The sequence below is a fragment of the Lycium ferocissimum genome, chromosome 12 (genome assembly GCF_029784015.1).
Source record: "Lycium ferocissimum isolate CSIRO_LF1 chromosome 12, AGI_CSIRO_Lferr_CH_V1, whole genome shotgun sequence".
In the NCBI taxonomy this organism is placed as follows: domain Eukaryota; kingdom Viridiplantae; phylum Streptophyta; class Magnoliopsida; order Solanales; family Solanaceae; genus Lycium; species Lycium ferocissimum.
The window spans coordinates 43,365,561-43,380,723 of NC_081353.1; the positions used below are offsets into that span (position 1 = coordinate 43,365,561).

The window sequence follows — 15,163 nt, forward strand, 5'->3', positions numbered from 1 at the left end:
GGAAGAGCTTGTTGAATCCTGGGGAATACACCTATCTTTGGGTGAAATATCCTTAAGGATAGTGTCTTAATTGATATGCCTTAAGCTTTCAAGAATTTCCTTCAAAGTTCGTGATCAAGTACTTTCCAACAAGGTTCGTGATCAAGTATTTTCCATAAGATTTTCAACACCTTCTCGGCAAAATTACTTTGTATACATAAGGTAAATGTTTTTTTTTTGTGTGTGTGTATATATATTTAGAATTCATTAAACACAAGAATAAATGTTGGATTAGTGGTATAAGAGGTTCAAAATTCACTTCGAGGTTCTAAGTTCAAATTCCAGACACTACATTTTAATATTTCGAACTCCGATCCTTAGTGAAAATCTTAGATCCAGCCTTTGTTGTATTATGAAAATCCTACATTTACACCTTCTATGGGGTATATCCGTTATGAAGCATAGTAACAAGACATAAGTACCTAAAAAAAATTATTTATAATTTTATTTGGTTTTTAATAATTATATTTTTAATATACATACTTGTGGATATACCTCATACGGATGTACATAAGTATAGAATCTTTATAGTATAGGAAATATAAATATTTGATTTTAATTAACCCTAAAAAGTAATGGTTGGTCAATATGATAAATGGCTAAGACCATTTTTATTATTATTATTATTACATAGGGGGTAGGGGAAGGGGGAATGGGGGAGGGTATTACAACGTGGGGATTCAAAACCTCACTAACAAAATGAAAGTTCAGATAGTCAACCAACTACGCTACTAGATCTCTACTTGGCTAAAACAAATGAAGAATATCTTTCTTGTATAAATATATATATATATTTTCCTATTATCAGACTTTCCCATTTTACTTCACGTAAGCAAGGAAAAAGACTTTAAGTAAAAAATTGTTTTTTCAAACTTCAAACAAGGTTAGTTCAAAACTGCTCTTAGAAGTCAAGCAATATAGAATGCACCTCTTTATGGCCAATTTGGGAAGGATTATCCTAGGTAATATTAGTGGAGGTTATCATCGTGCCTCATGTTTTAATTAGCTCTAAACAAGAAAGTTAATCATTGGGAATCCTATAATAAATAATTTTCGTGTAGTTAATTGCTACCACTATGCATAATAATACTATTCTTCTAGGCAGATGTTCCCCTTTCCTGGTTTAAATTAATCTGCTCGATAATTGGAGAATGAATAAATAAATATCGACCAGCTGCAAGTTGCAACGTCACATAATGCAAATGATGCAAGTTGCACAATAATTGACAATTATATATGGAGATTCTTCATTAGTGATCACGAACAAATGTTACAGAACTACATCAGTGGCAGCTGTCAAATAGTAACTGTTCTTTTACTGTTTTCTTTATCAAGAATCATAAATCAGATCCAAATAAAAAGAGATAAGCATATACGTATTGCTATAGTTAGCGTATTACAATTCGGATAACAGTTCAGTCTTTAAAGAAAATCAGGAAATGACGTGTGGTGTCCTCAAAAGTTTCCGGTTTTAAATTTTTGTCCCCGCTTAACAATTTTTTTTTAAGAAGAATCTTTCTAAATCACTTCGTGTCAACGGAGCCTTCAAGCATCCAAAATATGCCGGGACTGAAAATGACATAGCGTTCCTGATAGAAAATGACGATAGTTATATTACAATTCGGATAACAGTTCAGTCTTCAAAGAAAATCAGGAAATGACGTGTACATGGTGTCATCAAAAGTTTCCAGTTTTAAATTTTTGTCCTCACTTAACAAAAAAAATTTTTGAAAAAAACCTTAACTTGCAAATATTCGTTGTGAAGAACTTTTTTTGCCCATCAGGCATAAGTTCTAACTTTTACCTATAAGACAGAATTTGTGGTCAATTAAGTAGGTTAATTCACTATCTTGAATTATCCTTAACTTCTGTCTTATATGCAAAAGCTAAAACTTATGCCTGATGGGTAACAAAAGCTTTGGCTTTGTTTCCCATCAGGTAAGCCCGTCAACCGGTTCGGGTTAACCGGTTCAAACTGGTAACCGGATAGGTAAAATCGAAATCGAAACCGGTTGAACCAGTTAACCGGTTTCGGTTAACCGTTTATTAAATACCGGTCCGGTTTTAATTTTTTTAGAACCGGAACCGGACCGGTTAAACCGATAAAACCGGTCAAATTAAAAAAAAAATGTAGCCGTTGGGCTACTTAGTTGGACCGTTGGCCAACGTTCTATTTGCAAAAATGGTCGTTGCCAATCGGTCCCAAACCCACATTTTGGCCCCCCTAACCCCCCAAACTTTTTTTTAACACTTTAACCCATCCCCCACCCCTATATAAACCCCTCTCCATTTCCAGTTTAATCCACACCAATTCACTCTTCTCTTTCTCTCAATCTCTCAATTATAGTTACTTTGCAACAATTAGCCACTTTAAATTTCTCTCAATTAAATATTATAAAGTCTTATTATAGTTTCAATTATTAATTTTGCAATTATAATATTGTTGGTGGAGTTGGTGATTTTACAACAATCCGAAGTAGCTTTGGTGGATTTGCAATTCTAGCCGCCTTCACTTTGTTGGAAATTAGTCCAGCAATTTGGTACCTTCGTTCCAACTCTATCTTTATTTTTCGCAATTTAATTTACGCAATTTAATTTGTTGCAATTTATTTTCTTGTGATTTAAATTAATTATATTTAATAATGACGAAGAGATTTAGACGTGGTGCTGGTAGTAGTGGTATTGTTAGGGGTGGGTTTAATGAGGAAACATTTGTGGAAGAAACACCTAATTTAGGTATTGATGTTGGTGAAAATAATTCACTTTTAGATCATGAGGCAATGCAACAACATTATACCGACACTTTTAATGAAATTGATGATGATGATGATGAAACACAAGCCCCCGAAAATCCCATAGGAGATACATGTCCTGCACAATCACATACACAAGACAAACTGCCTTGAACTCGTAAGCCAACCGCTAAAATTTGGAAACATATGACTAAGAATAAGGAAAGCCAAACAGCTAAATGTAACATATGTGGACAAGTATTTGTTTTTAGACAAGGAACTAGTAAGGATGGTGGAACGGGTACACTAAATGGTCATATGAGAAAGAAACATATGAATGTTTGGGGAGAGCAAACGGGTTCAAATGTGGGGGTATTCAAATGACGATAGACCCACGAACCGGTAAAAATTTTAAGTATGACAAGAAAAAAGAGCATGTAGAAATAGCTAAAATGGTAGCTTATGATTGTTTACCATTTTCCTTTCCTTCGGGTTTGGGGTTTGTTACTTACATTCAACGTTGTTATAATCCGTTATTTGAGGGTATTCCTAGAAGTACTTGTAGAGCGGATGTTATAGATTTGTATAAAAAATATAGATTTTATTTGCGCCATGTATTTAATTCTTTAAATTGTAATGTTTTTCTTACCGCTGATTTGGGTCTTAGTCTTAACAAGTTAGATTTTGTTGCTATTACATGTCATTGGGTTGATGATAATTGGGTTATGCAAAAAAGAATTATAGCTTTTTTATATGATGAAGGGAAAGGTCGTCACGATGAAAAAAATTTAGCGGATTCAATGTCTACTATTATGAGATTTTTTAACATTTATAGAAAAACACTTTGTATTGCTTTAGATAATGCTTCTAATAATATAAAGGCGATTGGTCTTTTAAAAAGAGAATTAAACCCTCCGCTAAAAAATATTTTTCATGTGAGATGTAGTTGTCACATTTTAAACTTAATTGTTAAAGATGGCCTTGTGTGTTTTGACGATTCTATTCAAAAAGTTAGAGAGGCGGTTGCGTTTCTTTTTTGTAATGCTAATAGGGGAAGATCGAGAGATTTTAAGAATTGTTGTGTGGAAAATAACCTTAGACCTAGGAAAATTCAAGTAGAAATTGAGACTAGGTGGAACTACACTTACATTATGCTACAATAAGCATATGAGTATAGGATTCCCATACAACAAGTTCACAACAAATATAATATTAATAATGATGATTGGTTAAATTTTACGCATTGGGAAGATGTTAAGGAATGTGTTGAACTCTTAGAAAATTTTTATAATGCAACTCTTGCTTTTTTTAAATAATTCTATCCCACGGTAATCGAAATTTTAGCCTACTTAGCGGAAATAGCTAGAGTTTTACAAGAGTATAAACATAAACCCGGTTATCAAGCGGCTATTTTTTATATGACAACAAAATTTAAGAAGTATTTTTTTTCATCCCAACTTTATTTATATTGGGTTCTCTTTTAAATCCTTGTTTAAAAGTGTCTTATACTAAAGCATTGGTTAATCAAATTTATACATTTTTAGAAATTGAAGAGGGAGTTGAACCATCTTTAGCTGAAGCCGACCTCGCTATTGATGCCGAGTTTAGAAAAGTTTTTAGTCATTATTCTAATTTGGAAGAACATGCTACACCCGTTGCTCCACGCCCTACTACTTCTCAAAGTAGCAAAAAGGGCTTGTCGGGTTTGTCGCATTTAAAAGTTTTACATTCACATCCAACTCCTTCTTGTAATGCAAACTTTGATGAATATCACTTTTATTTGATGCAGCCAAATGTGGATATCAAGGAACTAGATGATTTGGACGTCTTAGCATGGTGGAAGAAATATAAGGCAAGTCATACGATACTCTCAAGAATGGTTCGAGATATCCTTACGGTTCAAGTATCAACCGTGGCTTCGGAGAGTGCATTTAGCCAAGGAAGACAATAAATTGGATACCATAGACACTCATTATCCGGATTTAGCTTGCAAGTACTAGTGTGCATTCGCAATTGGATTAGATCGGAGTGACGCAACCAAAACTTAGAAGCGGTGGAAGGCGAAGAGGAAGAGATTGAAGATTTGATAGCAAGTGGAGCAGACCAAATGGAAGACTTTGAAGATATCTCCATGGCCGAATATGATATGAGGGAAATTAACCAAATGATTGAGAATTGGTGATTTTATTATTCTACTATTTTTTTGCAACTCATGTATTATTTGCAAGTTAAAAAAAATTACAACTTGCAAATAAATGTTATCCAAGAATGAATAAAATATATTGCTCATTGAGCTTTCTTCTATTTACTTGTGTTCATATTTTTACTTATATTAAGTTAGGAATACACAAAAAATATACTAAGAATATACTTATAATATACATCTACTTAAATTAAAACTAGAAAGTTATATACTTGAAAAATAACTAAAATATACTAAGAATATACTTATAATATAAATATACTTAATTTATAAAATACGAATTTATAAACTTAGAAAAAAATTAAGCTATAAATAACTTAAGTTATAATATATAGTATATATAGTATACATATAACTTAAACATATATATATATATATATGTATAACCTAAGTATATTGATATATATAAGTATATTCTTAGTATATTTTAGGTATATATAGTATAACTTAAGCATATAACTTAATATATAGATATATGTATATGATGTATTGCTGTTAGTCAGTAAATATATAAACTTTACTTATAAACTTATATAACTTAATATATAGATATACGTATATGTTGTATTGCTATTAGTTAAATATATAAACTTTACTTATAAACTTATATAACATATGTAAATATACCTACTATATACTAATAAATACTATAATATATATATATATATATATATATATATATATATATATATATATATATATATATATATATATATATATATATATATATATATATATATACAAAAAATAAAAACAAAAAAGGTTTTGGACACTTTTGAACCGGTCCTAGGTTTCGGTTATTTGGTAAACCGAGCGGCCACCGGTTCCTGTTTTTAAACCGGAAATTGGCTGGTTTGTTAACCGGTCCGGTCCGGTTCGAACCGGTTAATAGGTTTACCATCAGGTATGAGTTTTGTCTTTTGCCTATAAAATAGAACTTGTGGTCAATTAAACATGTTCATTGCCTTGAAATATCTTGAACTTCTATCTTATAGGCAAAACTAATTTATATCCACAACTTATGCCCGAGAGACAACAAAAGCTTTGCCTGGGAGCTATTTTTGAAAAAAATATTGTTAAGCACGCAAAAAAAAAAAAAAAAAGGTCAAGATGACCCTTATGGCAATTTGTGAACTTAATTTGGGCCTTGGCAGTTCTCCAACAACTAAGTCCAACAAGACAAGCCTAGACCACTACAGCAGCCCAATCAAAGTCGATCAATAAATCCTACATCTGTGCGCGTCCCTAACACGCTCGTTAAGAGAGAGTGGAAAAGAGGCTCAACTTACCAATCATAAAAATTCGATCATTGGATCTACCAAATATATAAAAGTCCAATACAAGAATCTCAAGCTGTTTTCTATTCAAGCAAACAATTGAAATCTGAACTCAATTTATCTGAAAATTTAATTGGAATGAAATTAATTCTATATAACCGAATGTTACTATATATTAGAAAAGCTTTGGTTTCGACGTGTCAGCTTTATGGCATTAAATTCCTACCTAATGGGCATTTTAGACAACGTATCTCAACCTAAAAGCTAAACAGCCACCGCATCAGTGTAGGGATGCTTCTGGTCTCTGGATCGGTGTATACACTATACACCAGAAGCTCCATTTCTCTCCTTCATCATGGAAGCTGCGATTCTCCCTCTTCATTCTCTATATTATGTTCTTTTCTTCTTATTTCTGCCGTTAATTCCTCTATTATTTGTCGAAGTTTCTCTATTTTGGTTTCTCTGATATTTCAATTCCGCATTTTAGATTCAAGTTTTAACATGGTATCAGAGCAGGTACTCGAACTAATCGGATCGAGACTTGGTTGATTTCCTGTTACTGTTCTTCAGCTGTTCTTCCCCAATTATTTATAGGGTTCATATCTTCTGCGATTTTGCCCTATTTGTTTGCAAATTTCCCTAATTCTCTTTCATTCTGCCCCAATCTAGTATGTGTGTGTGTGTGTGTGTATACATACACATACATACGTATACACACACACATATATACATATATACATATATATACACACAAGATTAATCCACCAATGGTTCAAATTTAGCATTAGTATACGGAAAATGCCCAAGTATACCCCCTGACGGTTTGTGATTTGTCTTATATATGCCCTTTTTAGGTTACCTTTTGACTATATATATATATATACACACACACGAGATTTATCCACCAATTATTCAAATTTATCATTAGTATACGGAAAATGCCCAAGTATACCCCCTGACGGTTTGTGATTTGTCTTATATATGCCTTTTTTAGGTTAACTTTTGACTCATAGGAGGCCCCACCATTATCTTTCGTCTCAAATATGCCCTCTCACTAATTGTACTCTATTGTGAAAAAATTGACCTGATTTGACTATTACGGTGAAAACCATGTAGATGTACATATGGACCTTTCTCTATTGTCCATGTGTATATTTGGACATTTTTAGTTGTTCAAGAGTACACTTCAAATCATTGCAAAGAGCATATGTAAAACATGATAGTTTATGGATAAATTTAGACCTTTTGTCTATCTATGTAGTCCACTGTGACAAATGTTAGACCCAAGCTGCATAGCCGTTGAGGAAGGGGAAAATAAGAGATGAAATTAATAATGCAAGGCGTTCATAAAAGAAAAGTAAACGGATGAAAAATGTAAGGCAAATCAAATACTTTCAAAGGCACATTTTCCGTTATAATAGGACTAACATAATAGAAATATGTAGTAGTTATGAATATAAATTTACATAGCTAAAAAGATCTTCAGCACCCTCTGATTGGTAAAATGAACTATTCTTTTTCCTACTTGTGATCTCCAAAAGCAGAACACCAAACCTGAAAACATCAGATTTAACAGATTAGTGTTCGTGTGTAGCATACTTCGGTGACATATAACCTCTATAAAGCAACAAACAAGCAAGAAGGTTAGTCAGAGAAAAATGTAATTTTAAGAGAAAAGGGTCTTTACAGCTTCCAAATTCTATATAGAAGTGTGCATCTATTGAATGATTCAATGGACGACACAAGATAATAGAATATATCAACATAGTTTTAAAACTCACTATGCCCCTAACAATCTTGTTTGTTATTTCTTCACTTTGAGCAATCCCAAATATTCTTGCCATTCCAAAATCTGATATTTTGGGGTTCATTTCTGCATCTAAGAGTATATTGCTTGCTTTGAGATCACGGTGTATAATTCTGAGGCGAGAATCCTTGTGAAGGTAAAGTAGTCCATGCGCAATCTCTCCAATAATCTTGTAACGTCTCGACCAATCTAGTAGCTACTGCTTTCAGGATCTAAAAGTTTTTACGAAAGATAGTTTGCAATGATAACATGAACTACCTCTTAAAGATTATTAAAAATCCCTCTATGTAAACTATAATATATAAGTTGCAGAAGCTAGGTTTTCAGTAGATTAAGAAACAGAAGCAGTCATGTACACTAAGATCCCGCTATGTGCGTAGTCCAAGCAGGGACAAAGCTTTCCTCGTCCAAGAAGAGTCAATTGACACCCCTTTGTTGGAAAATTGCACGATGTAGATAGGTCAAAAACGTTTCTTTAATGTTAAAATACTATATGTGTGTGTGTGTGTGTGTGTGTGTGATTTTAAAATATGTTTACTAATTAACACGAAATGTACGTGCGGTGCACAGGATGCACGTCCGACACGCGAGATGCAAGTTGACAAAGGTTATGTCTTATACAAAGTAGTTGATGAAACAAGGGATAATATCTTTGTCGAATAGAAATAAGGTACAAAGGAAGTCGTTAGGTTGGAAAAGTGACTCGTCGTCATATACTTTTCCATTTTTTAGCACGATTGCTGCTGCATCGAAGTGCATGAAGATCAAATACATTACAATGAGGTTTGCGTCATTCTATGTTCGAGAAATAATTTCTAACAACCCTCAAATCACGAAAAAAATTTAGTATAGAAGAATCAAAGAATACACGGTATTGTGCTCACAACACCTCCAAGAGAATTGAGGAGCGCAATTACTCCCCCTCAATTACACTTTGATAAAGCAATTACTTGATCATATGAATATACCAAAATTGTGTAATGGCACTCAATTTCACCCAAATTCAATTTCAAGGCGGATTTTCAAAAAGTCCTTAGTTTTTTTATTCTCCACTCAAATTAGTTGTCATGTTAAAAAATATACATTTTAAAATACTGGTCAATAATGCAATGCTATTTTGGTATACATGTAGCGGTTCTATTTTTTCCGATTCGGATTTACACTTGCCTCATTTAAAAAGAAAAATGTCCCGGGAAAGTACGGTTGTCAATCGTACCAGGAAAAAAGAAAAATATACTTCTACGTGGATGGTACTCTAAATGGACATTGTTTTTAGAGTCGCCACCTAACTTATAGGTAAGTTAGGAAAACCTGTTCGAAAGAGTTCATTTAAAATGGCTAAGTTTTAAAAGAAACCGATAGATATCAAAGTTTGGGTAAGGGTTCTGGTGATCCCTCAGGGAAAGTGTTAGGCACCCCGATATTAAGGATCCATAAAATATGGTTGACCTACTAGTTCTAATAGTATGCCTTGTAGATATAAATTATTTTTTATAAAAACTGTTTTATATTTCCACAAATAAAGGTTAGTCATTTATGCAAAAATTACTCATTTGCAAGAAATAAAAATGGAAGAGTTTTGCCCAAAACTGGGCATTTTGGGTTTCAGACTAGAATACCTAGTTTAAAACCCGAAGTCGTTAACCTAAGTAGAACACCATGTAAGCCCACCTGAGTTTTTTAGAAAAGAGATTTTTAGTTTTAGGTTTTATAAAAATCTCTTTGGCATACTATTATTGTCCATATGTTAACCATTTTTTACATTTTTAGATTTTTTTTTGTTTTTTTAGTCCAAATTAGTCCAAAGTAATTTTAAGTCCATTTGTCCAAATTTTCCATAGGTATGTTCCCAATTTGTCTCAATGTCCATAAAATTTGTCAAGTCCTTTTTTGTCCAAAATCATAGTTTACGTTTGAAAAATAAAAAAAAACTATTTTTATCCATAAAGCAGTTTCTGTCCCAAAATCATTTTTTTTACATGTCCATTTTTTATCAAAATCAGTTTTTATAACTTAGAAATAATCTTTTGGCGACTCGAAATTTGTGACAATTTTTAAAGGTTCCAATGAAGCATATTTCATCAATTTGTCAAGTAAATAATATGAGGTTGGATTTGGGCCTACCAAGCCCAACAGAATAAAAATGCATGTAATTTTATCTGCTCCAAATTATGCTTCAAATGCTCAGTCCATCCATGGTTGATGTCGACTCGATCTAATGGAGTTGGTGGGCCTCGATAAACTCACCAACAAATTGGGAAGATCACAAAAGATAGGTGTACAAAACATTAGTAAATAGCCGAGGTCAATTATTTAATTTATAAAGCCAAAAAATGAATTACAATGCTTTCAAGCCCATAATTATCATACTCATAAATAAAAGGACAGTTTATGCAAAAATGCCGGCAGTGGAAAATTACTAAAATTATAGTGGCACAGGATCAACTATATTCAACAGATTAACTCCTCATTCTTTTTAAAATCTTTTGATAGCAATCTAGGTGTTAAGAAAGACATCCAAACAAAACAAACAAGTTTTATTGATCAAAAAGTTCCTCATAATCAAATTAAGGCAAATAGTTCAAGTGAAAATAGAAGGTGCAAGCTACAAATCTTAACAAGAATAAAAACCAGGCTACTTGGTTTTTCTGAAACTCACTCAAGCTTCAAAACAAGACTCCATCATTCATTTTGAAAGAAAACTTTTACTAATCCAGTTTTTGAACCTAAGACTATCGTATTTTTCTAAAAAAAAATGATTTGAAAGGCTAAGTGCACTTTAAAACAATCAATATTCAATCAGATGATAAAAGAAGGTCAACTTCTCAACACTCAAGATTAAAACAGACTAGGGAAAGCACATTTTGAGACTTAGAGATATATTAACTCAACAAACAAACAACCTCTATCCTATAATCTACTCAACCAATTTCTTAATTATTAAAATAGCCAAACAGGATAAAAAAAAATGCATAAAATTGCAATGGACTAGTGACAGATTCACAAGAACTAATTGTATCATGTCAAAAACTAACAAGAATGACTAAACTGTACTTAAATCTATCAGTGTCAATAAAACAGTGTCAAATCTCCAACATAAACTATTCTTTTTCTCATTTTTATAAAACTTAGCTAACCCAAGATCACTTAACATCATCTAAATCGAGTTTTTAATTCATTTTACAGTTTCAAATGACATCAAACTCACATAATATCCACTTAATCATCAAAACAGGACTAAGGTAGCAAATAATTATTTTTAACTAACACAAGCATCATAATAAATATATAATCATAACTAGAATGAAATAAAGAAGAGACTAAGAGGTTACCTTTTAATGGGGCAACCTAAAGATCAAAAGGAAGGATTGAATCCACCAAATTCAAGCACCAACACTTTACAAATTTATATTTTTTGTAGTGTATTTTGAGTAAGAGTGTGTATAGGCTACTAAGTTTTTGAATATATGAATAACCTTAGTTTTTTTTTTTTTTTTTTTGTGCTAATGTTCGAACTCCCTTTTTTTTCTCTCCTCTCCCTTTTTTTCTCTTCTTTTTTCTCTTTTTTTTTTTTTTTTTTTTTTTTTTAATGTCAATAGCCATTCTATTTATAGGCAAGCAAATTTAGAACCCTAGGGACAAAAATAGGTCATTTGGCCGTGGCCTTTCCCCACAAAACCCTTAATATTCGAAAGACCTTATCCATAATTTAAAAAAAAAACAAATAAGACAAAAATCCAACTAACAAATTTGTACCTTAATTAGAATAAGATAAAAGAATTTCAACAAATTCGTACTAGGATAGTACAGATGACCATACGTTTTTCCCCAAAAACCCTTAATTTTCAAAAAACCTTATTCATAATTTCAAAAATCAAATAAGACAAAAAATCCAACTAAATTTTTTTAGCCTAATTAGAATGAGACAAAAGAATTTCAACAAATTTGTACTAGAATAGTACACATGGCATCAACAATCATGCAAATAGTACTAACAAAGATACAAATGAATCAAATTGTACCATACAAGATGGAAAAGGGCCCCTCCTTTTGTATAATACAACATATGTCATAAATATATATTGGTTTAAAATACTAATATATAATAATTATTTGGACCAATAAAAATCATAATTTGTAGAATTAAAATGCGAGCTTTAAAACGATCCCAATATTGACATAGTTCCGAGCAATATTTCAAATATGTAAAAATGCGGTTAAAATGAGCTGTAATTCACACGTCATTTAAATTAACAATTATCCTGGACTAGACAGAGCGGGATGAAAGTAAATAACTCGTATTTATTATAATTGTCATTTTTTTATTCTTTTCAGGAAACATCATTTTTGCAATTTTATCGGGATTTTTAAAATTTTAATTTTTAAAGGGTGCATCCTTACTTCGTCTTTTGCTCGGAAAATTTGAAAATTAAAATACGCACCTTATAAGGTAAAAATTAGGTGTCAACAACTGCCTCTTGGGAATTCGAGGATGGCAAGGCCATCCTTGAGCTACGAATTTTGACAAACCTAATTTTTACCGAATAATAGAAATTACAGCGTTCTTTTTGCACAAAATTTCGAAAGTATGGTCGGACCTCGGTCTCTGAGCTTCCTACATATCTCAGGTTACATGAAAATTCAGGTCGTTTGTAGTTCTGATTCTAAGAGGACTAAAAATAAGGAATTTTTAAATTATCTCAAGATGACCTGAGATAGTCATAGGAATATGGTCGAGCCTCGAAATTTGAGTAGCCTACATATCCCTGATTTTGAGAATTAGGCCAATTGTAGTTCGACTCGATAGCCCGAAAAGCAATATCCTTTATGTGGGAATCCCTTTGACTATTTCTGGTGAAAAACCCGACTGGAAGCGGTTTTCAAAAAGATTTTATGAGTGCAGTTGCTTGAAGTGAAGTTTCAATCTTGGTGTATAAAGCTTGACTCTTATACACAGTTTTTGACCGGTTGCCAAGGAGAGTTCCACGTTTACTCCGCATCTCTTGAGTCTGGCTCTCTTGCTCCTATCTCGGTAGCTTTTAGCCATCTCCAAACGCTGAGTCCTGCATGTTAGTGATTTGAAATTTTTATCTTTATCGTAAATGTCATACATGTGCGACATTCTTGCCCTTTGTTTTAGGGGTTAACTTTGCCAACTCCCGTCATTTGCCCTAGTCCTAGCGAACGATTGTCCGTCTTCTTTCTTCTTTTCCTGTAAGTGTGTGCTTTTTTTTTTTTTTTGTGTGTGTGTGTGTATATATATTTGAAATAATTTTGACTACTTTGGATAATAATCCCGATACCTCAGTTGGTCCTTTTCTCGTCATTTTCAGATGTTTTCATTTTTTCAATGTTAACTTCCGTTGGGATTTGGGTCGGGCTATGTCGTATTCTTGCGAAATCTTCACAACCCAATTCGGTTTTTGTTTTCGTAAGCAGGATGCTATTAATGATGACCATGTTTCCAAGTGCGGGATCATTTTTGTTTCTTATGACATCCGCTACCCCTGAAAATTTGGGATCACATCATTTTCACATACTGCGATGACTCTGGTGTCGACTGCATCGTTATCCTCATACGAAGTCTGCATTATACTAGTTCGGGACTACATCACTTATAGTAAAAAAAATGAATACTGCACATCAGAGTGCAGTATCATATTCCTTTCATGATGACTACTAACCTCTGTATCCAGAATTACAACATTTAGTCATAATAGTCAAGTTAACAACTGCATACTCAAGTGCGGGGCCTTTTCTCATGACAACCGCTATCCCTAAACCAGAATTACATTAACTTGAGATGAACTGCAATTGGGACTGCAAATCTTGATGTAGGAATCACATTCGTATTTCAACAATTGTGGACATCAACCTCGAAATTATGCTACCTATTTTTGGCTATATATGGACAGCGACTAAAGCCCCTTCGGCCCGAAGTCGTATCGCCCAAATCGTCGTTTTGAGGAATGAAGCTTACCTCGGTGGCAAGATTGACACGCTCCTTTTTTTACTCCGGAAAAGAATACCCGCTCGTCGACAGGGTTCATATCTTCCAAAAGGACTAGACTCTTTCGTAGTGAATACGACACTACAATGCCGATATCAACTCTTTGTCTTCAAATCATAGATTGTCAGGATGAAAACTGTAACCACCCTTCGGACCAGAATTAATTCATCTTTACTGATATTCCAGGTCGACGATCTTAAATTTAATGTCAGAATTATGTCACCTGATTTCGGCGAGAACTGTGCTTACCAAATTTAAGACGTCTAATCAGTTAATATATCAAGGCAAGCTATGAGACATCTAGGCCGGGGTCTCAATACCTTGATACAATACTGTTTAGTGGAGACCAGACTTTGGTAAACCGTGATTATATCTTTCAGTAGTCTTAAAAATTTTCTTTTTCTAAAAAATTTTTGTGCTCTGCAAAATGAACAAACTCGTTAATGTGAAACAACTTTACTTAAGGAGAGTTTCGTTACTCTTTTGTACGCTCTTCTTCACTGTTTTTCTTGAGATTTCTTCTCCGTTTTTGTTTTGTCATTGTTGTTCTTGTTTCAAACATCTTTAGCAAACAAGTTAGTGTAAAAATCCTCACTTATTTATTCCTGCTCCCGCAGAAAAATTTGTCAGTTTCGTATGTGGTCGACTTCTCTCCCTACACATAGACTTCTTCCATTCACACTTTGGCAGGAAAGAAAGCTCGATTTTTGGAAAACCTTTTATTTCGCAAAGAGGTAATTCTTGGGCAATGATTTTGGAAAACATATACATTTGGTAATTTTGAAAATGACATATTGTATACATAGCCTTTTAATGTCATGACATCGGTTACTCGAACAAGGTCTTCTAATCACTTCTTTTTCGTCTTGATCTTGACCCTTATTTAAAATTTTCGAATCCCTTTCGAAAAGTTTGCCCCAATTTATATATACCTTTGTACCAACTTGAATTTTGCTATGTAGAAGGAATTTTTTAGACACTCTCAAAAATTCTGCCCCAGTGTAAGATTGTACTTGTTGATCCTAGATTTTACTACGTCGAAGGAATTTTTGAGATCCCTCTAAAAAATTCTGGCCCAGTGTAGAAGTCCTAATC

At 33.0% G+C, this 15,163-nt stretch overlaps 1 long non-coding RNA gene across 1 annotated transcript; it reads left to right on the forward strand.

Moving 5' to 3' along the window:
- The first annotated feature begins 2,352 nt into the window (after positions 1 to 2,352).
- Positions 2,353 to 5,101, forward strand: LOC132040107 (uncharacterized). Its single transcript, XR_009410561.1, has 2 exons — positions 2,353 to 4,696; positions 4,772 to 5,101. It is a non-coding gene; the product is annotated as an uncharacterized LOC132040107 (long non-coding RNA).
- Positions 5,102 to 15,163: the final 10,062 nt, after the last annotated feature.